The following is a 6,827-nucleotide window of genomic DNA, read 5'->3' on the forward strand; positions in this document are numbered from 1 at the left end:
ATACTTTGAAATCATCGTCTTACTTTATGCTTTTACACCTCATATCAGCTATGAGTTATCCTGTATTAGATCAGAATGTAATTCATCTGTTTTAAGGTAGATAATTACTGCCGGTCCCATGTGAACCTCCTCCATTGTGTCCCATCTGATGCCGGGTATTACCAGAATAGGAAACTCATCTATTTTGAGAAGCATAATGTGTCTTTTTTTTTTTTTTTGTGGTGGCAAACAGCACTGGCATCTGTTTTCTTCAACAGGAGCTGTTAAAGCTGTCCTTTTTAAGACAGGCCAGGGACCAATCAATGGCTGTGAGCCTGTTGTGATGGGACACCGCAAATTCTCCCCGTCTCCCACTTTGAAAAGGAAAGCCTATCTCCTGCCCTCATGATGTCTCCATTATTATCTGGTCGTCCCTCCCGGTAGTGACAGAACAAGGCCTCGCTCCCAGGGGGCCTCTTCTCAGCAGCCCCTGCCTGCTTGCTTGATTCACTGCCCATAATGATGGATTCACAGAGGACTATTTCACATACGGCCGCACAATAGCAGCCACGTTTGGCCCACCTTGTACCCAACACTCGTTGCCTCAAAGTCGGTGATTACATATCATGTCCATCAGATTGTCCTGTCACGCCATGCTTTTCGCTGCTGCTCTAATTTTCTGTCCTCCGGTACTTAAAAGTCATGTCAAATCTACACACCAAAAGCAAGTAAATAGGTTTGTAACCACACACGCTCCTTTCTTGTGATGCATTTCAATAAAAAGGCTGCAGAGGAGCTTTGAAGACCGGGCGTGGATGTGATCTTGCTGTAGCATGGCAACAGATAAACTAGAACTCCTACTGTTGTCTCATCGCACTACATAAGGGAAAGCCAGCGAGGTGAATTTTATGGCCCTAATGCAAATGCCAAACACAATAGTCTGTTGTATAACACTAACATACAAGAGGAGTGAACTGGATCAGAATGCAATTTCCCTGTAGTGGAGCCCTAGGCACTCAGCACACAGGATTTAAACTGTCACCTCCTAACACATAAAGGTAGGGTGAGCCATCTGGTGCGCAGTCTGAGCGCTTTGTCTAATTCTTATGTAGATGCAGAATCATCAAAAATTGAAGATTTTATTTTCAGTACATGAGTTTTACATTATAGCATCATAATCACGTTGAAATGGTTTTGCAAAACGTCACGTTGTGGACGCTGAAACAAAACGATTAGCGAGCGTGCACCGTTACTCCCACACTGTGTATGATACCACTGAGAGGGGACTTTTTTTTTTTTTTTCATTACAAAAGCGAGAGCTACACTCCGCTCCAGCCAAACCCGTCTACTGTATGTGCAGCCAGCAGCACACCTTCATATCCCATTAGTCCGAGTGAGATAGTACAACTGTACCAGATAGCTGGTGCCTGATGACTCAGTCACTGCAGGGAACATGTTTTCAAGGACATTTAGAAACACGGTCGTACTTCTACTGAGGTCAGTCCTATTTCATCAAAGTGCCGGTTTCTAACATCACAGTTCAGCCCACAACACACTGCTGGATTGTTAATGGCATTAATACACCCAGAGCGTTAAAGAAGCACTCAAGGACAAGAGATACTAAAGAATGTGAAGACAAGCGTGGAATTTAGAGTTCAAGTGTCCAAATGCCACAAGAGCTGAGGACAAATTAGGTGATCAGGCAACCCTGACAAACAAATGAGTCACTGACAAGTACTTACGCCTAACCTTCGATTGTGCTCGGTGCATTGTAGCTCTAATCTTTAGCAGAGACTCAAATTTCTGTTGTGTTAGTATTCTCTGATGCCCGTGACTTAGTCCTGTGAAAGTAATTGTTTGGAAATCCCCCCACACTGCACACAACAGGCAGTACTACATGAAGAGGGCTTTGTCCTTGTTGTAGAATAAACAGTGGATTGCCAACAGTAATAGGCATGGGGACTGAGTTACTGTCTGCACTAGTTCTCTGCTTCCTGCTTTCACAGCCACCAACGGTGCCAGCACCAACACCATCACTCTGCTGTTAGCAGGAAGAGGAAAATCTCTCTCTCGACTAGCTGCACAGCAAGGTGTGAGATATAAAGGGTTTACAACAGCAAACCAACTTTGACTTTAACTTTCATATAAAGAAAGACTCTAATTTTGTAATTTTACATACAGTATAGCTAATGGTCAGGAGAGGCTATGTTCTTTTCCAGGAAAGATCCAGGACATCATGCATTTTTTGTTCATGAAAACAGCCACTGTAATTAGTTTATCCCAAATGTTTGTAGCAATTTTCAATCTCTGTGATTTGAATCATGGTAAGGGTCTTACAGAGGGTGAATGGGGAACAATTATGGGGATTGGTGGAAAAAAAATCGTAGGGAACTGCGATCAAGGCTGATCAAATTCAAAATTATAAATAGAGTCTACTGGACGCCATCCAGGATGCATTAGGTGGGTTTGGTGGACAGCTCTGAGTGCTGGAGGTGTCATGACAAAGATGGTAGTCTGGTCTGCTTTACACATCGTTATAGAAAAAAATGGCCAGCCTAGATATCCCTTTCTCCTCCAGGCTGTTTATTGTGGGTGACCCTTCGGCATTAAGTGGCTCGTCTCCACCACACGCTGACTGGATCCAGAGAATGGAAAGTCTCCCGTGCACCAGCACACTTCTCTTGGTCACCTGGTTGTTCTAGAACAATTATCATATAAGCTGCTTGATAAGGTAGAGAAGTATCACTTGAAAATGGAGGCAGTACCATTCTTATATATTGGGCGTTAAATGATGTTTCCAGCTCATAAAACTAACAGTAACCTTTTACATAAAGTACATTTGGTTGGAACACCAGTGGACAAGCTCCAAACTTTTAACCACAACCGTGTTGGTCCTTCTCTTTTCTTTCTTTTCTTGTCCTCATCTCAGTATATGTTTTGTTTATCGTATAAACAATAAACTCTTAATCATAAAAACATCAAGGTAAAGGTCTGTCTTATTCCGTTGCCTGTCAATAGCATCATATTCTCTTTGTTCATGTGTCAGTGTTGTTTTCAGCCACATTTTTACCATACACTTTTTAGATATTGGTCAATGTCAACCAGAACCAGATGAAGGATTTTAGTTATCGAGCTTTTGGATTACAAGTTATCAGAGAAACAAGCTGAGCAAACGTTAGCTGCAGGTCACAGCCCCTCTGACACAGCATGTCTGCCGGACAGCATCTGAGAAATGCTGATTTTTAACAGAAAACTACTTTATTCAGTATTTTTTACCAGTTTTCTTCACCTGGTCTGTTTGTTTTGAACAAGAGAAGATCTCTGTGGATAATTCGGCTCCTGGTAAAAAAAAACTCCTGAATGATTGACAGTGAAGGAATCCGAACCGGGAGGAACTGACTGCGATGACGACAATTCCGATGTAAACAACATGATCTCATGTTACTTCATGTCACCAAACTCTCTGCTTTTTATTATTGTTTTGACTGAGAAACCATTAACGGCAGAAAATTACATAATGTGCGTTTGAGTAAAGGATCGGCACAGGGCTGTGCAGAGACCTTTAGAGGGGCAGGCGCTCAGAGTTAAAATGGGGCACATGGAACAAGACTTTAAAACACAGACATAATTTACAGCATCACTTGTTGAATTATAGCAGCTCACATTTAAACAAATTGTGACATGGAATTTTATAACAAATCACATCATACTCCATCATTGATTTTCCAATTAGTGTTACCATTGACCAATAAGTGGGTGGGATTGGATGTTAGTGGGTGGGAACTATTGACTACAGTTTATCCTAATTATTGACCAGAACCACTGCAGTCAGGACCACTATTAAACTTGTGTATCATATATTTAACTGTTAAATGTTCCTCTTAACGAGGGCCATTGGCAGGCCTTGACACACACACACACACACACACACACACACACACACACACACACACACACGCAGACATGCACACACACACGCAAATAAATAAATTAAAATGTGTTTTGACGAAAGGGGCACTTTGGACATCAAGGGGCAGAAGGTCAGGTGCTGGAGCACCCTAAGCCCATCCCTCTGCATGTGCATGGACCAACATGCCTTTTAACCACTGACAGAAAGCAAAACAAGTAAAAAAATAAAAATAAAAAAAAAGCCACAGACAGCATTGATCGCTGACCTCCTCTCATTGAGGTGTCACCAAAATCAAGAAACACCAAGAACCCTAAAGAAAGCTGCAGAGTGTAAAAATCTAATAATCCTTTGACCTCCTTTGACCTCCTTTGATTTTTCACCTGCATAAAATCTGACCCAGGTCTACTGAGTAAGGCTGTTGTTCAAATATGTCTTGTAGCTGCCACTGAAAGATTGTTATTGATTTTCAATAAGTGTAAAGCACCCATCCATGCAGTGGCTCTCTCGGTGCTGTCAGTCCACCACCGTGGCACATTTGAGCTGACAGACTTGACCTTGGCTGTTTTGTGGCTGCAGCTCTGTCTGAGGTGGCAGCAACCTTCATTCTTGTCACATCTACTCCCCAGTGTTCATTGAGTTGCACCAGTTATATGAGCTATTGTTGTTTTTCTCTGCTGCACAGTGCATCCCAACACAGAGTAGAGACCCAGGCCTGCACGCAGTTCTCTGTCAGCTTTGATAGGCCTTGCGGCATTACGTCTACATCAGCTGGTGGCCCACAGAGAATCAAATTTTACTGACATCCATCAAGAAGGCATCATCGGCCGAGTGCAACTTCTCCCCAGCAGGTTGTTCTGTTTGCTGCAGAGTTCAGACGTGCAGCCAGCCAGAGGTCTCGTGGGATTCAGGGGACATAGACGTGCTCTGCATGTAATTATTTCTTATTCATTCCTCAGGCAGAGCCGACAGAGTTTTACAGTATGCATGGTCTCAACAGGGGGGAGGTTACTAAATCTGAAGAAGATCTGGCAACATTTTATGCAGCAAAAAGCTACTGATCAGCTGAAGCTGTGGCCTGAAAATTGATTACTTTCTCACTGCTGCTTGTGGCCCCTTTTTGAGTAAATGTGAACTGCATGCAGAGTGACACAGCAATTTAGCACATGGACCGTCCAAATGTGTGAAAACAGTGTAATCTCAAGCGCCAGCTGTACTCAATAGCCAAAACATGTGGGCTCTAGTGTTACCAGTCTCCCATAGAACATGTTAGTCACACATACCAGAGCAGGAGGAGTTCAGGTGAGAGGCCAAAGGGTGAACAGTCTCCAGCTGGATGGGCTTTGCCCACTCCAAATCCAATCTGTCACAGAATGCAGCAATGCAGGATTTCTATGTAGGCAGGTTTTTATTCAGCAGATTGCTGCCATGTACCTGCTGAGGCCTGGTGTGGTTCATCAAACACTGGCATAAGGAAGACAATTCACAGCTTAATGATGTATTCAAATGTACAGTCACCCATGGCAATCTGACAGAAAGAGGCTAAAAAGGAAGTGCATAGAGAGCCTGAAGCTATAAGGCATCACAGTGATGGTATTAAGAGGACATTTGTGTAGTGGTGCTTTGTAAAAAATGTTCCAGCCATAAGTCTGATCGTATTCCAAGAATGGATGTGGCTCCTGGCGCTCTCCGGCTCTCCCATCAGAAATTGTAATTGCTATCTCCTCTACAGGGGCCATAATACTTTCCAGCAATACTGGGGACTTTTCAAGTGGACAGATTGAGAGTCTGGCTACTAACCCACGCCAACTCCACACCACCAATGCCAGTCTGAGACGGCCACCTGTTCCAAGACCACAGCGACTGGTTCTGTACCTCAGCTTGTACAAATCGCCGGTCGACCGGCACAGTGAAACACTCAAGGTGTCTAGTTGCTTTTATCTCTCTATTCATGAGTTGTACAGCTACCTTATGTGGAAGTAAATGCCCAGGCTGTTACTAATTTATCTGGAGGAGATTTTTTATACCCTTTTTCCACATTTGGTAAATGCTGCAGGCCCCAATAAAGAGAAAGAAATGTGGTTTAATGGAGTTCATAAATCTGTATTTCATGCTGCCAACTGCGAGCAGCACATGCTGTTTCGTCTCCTTCTCCCATCCCTCCCGGAGTTGGTAATCTCGTTAAAGTTCAATGTTTCCAGAGCCGTCTCCTCTGGAAGCTGGGGTTCCTGATGTCATCCTCTTATCCGCAGTAGTTTACCCTCTGGAGAGGTCTGCATCCCATTTCACCAAGATGCACAATGATGGTCTGCTTCTCCAGCACCTCAGACCTCGTGTGTCAGAGTGGAGAGAGAGAGAGAGAGAGAGAGAGAGAGGCCGCGGCGAATGGGGGCGGGGCGGGGCGGGGATTGGGATGGAGTGTGATTGTTGTTCTGCATCACTCCACAGAGGGCAGCACTTCAATAAAGGCAAATTGTTAACACATGGGATGTGTTTATTAAGGTGAAACCAAGCCCATTATGAAACTAACTCTGTTGGAGCTGCTGGGCCTCCATGAAAAACACCTGAGTACAAGATGGTTTCATATTGAAATTTTTTAGTTTCTTTTATCCTGTTGGATATTTTTGCTTTATTTATATTTCTATTTCTTTCAGAGAGCCTCTTGCAGTTAAGGAGCAAATCAAGACTAATGGATGGCTGTCACTGCATGGCTGAATAAATCCCCGCTGAGCCGTTCTGTTTCACTTTACAGCCTCCTCCGTTCCTGTGTAAACATTTTGTGACTCAATGGTACGTTAAGGCAATCTGGGGAAATAATCACAAGCCTTCAATTAAAAACAAAAAAAAACACAAAAAAACAAAACACTTATTACATATTTCCATGCTTAAACAATGACAGTCAACCAAACGTTGGCATGGAAAGCTGGAGATCTCCATGTAA

The sequence above is a fragment of the Seriola lalandi genome, unplaced genomic scaffold (assembly GCF_002814215.2).
Source record: "Seriola lalandi dorsalis isolate HSWRI2012SDOR001 ecotype SW California unplaced genomic scaffold, Sedor1 jcf7180002054257, whole genome shotgun sequence".
NCBI lineage: Eukaryota > Metazoa > Chordata > Actinopteri > Carangiformes > Carangidae > Seriola > Seriola lalandi.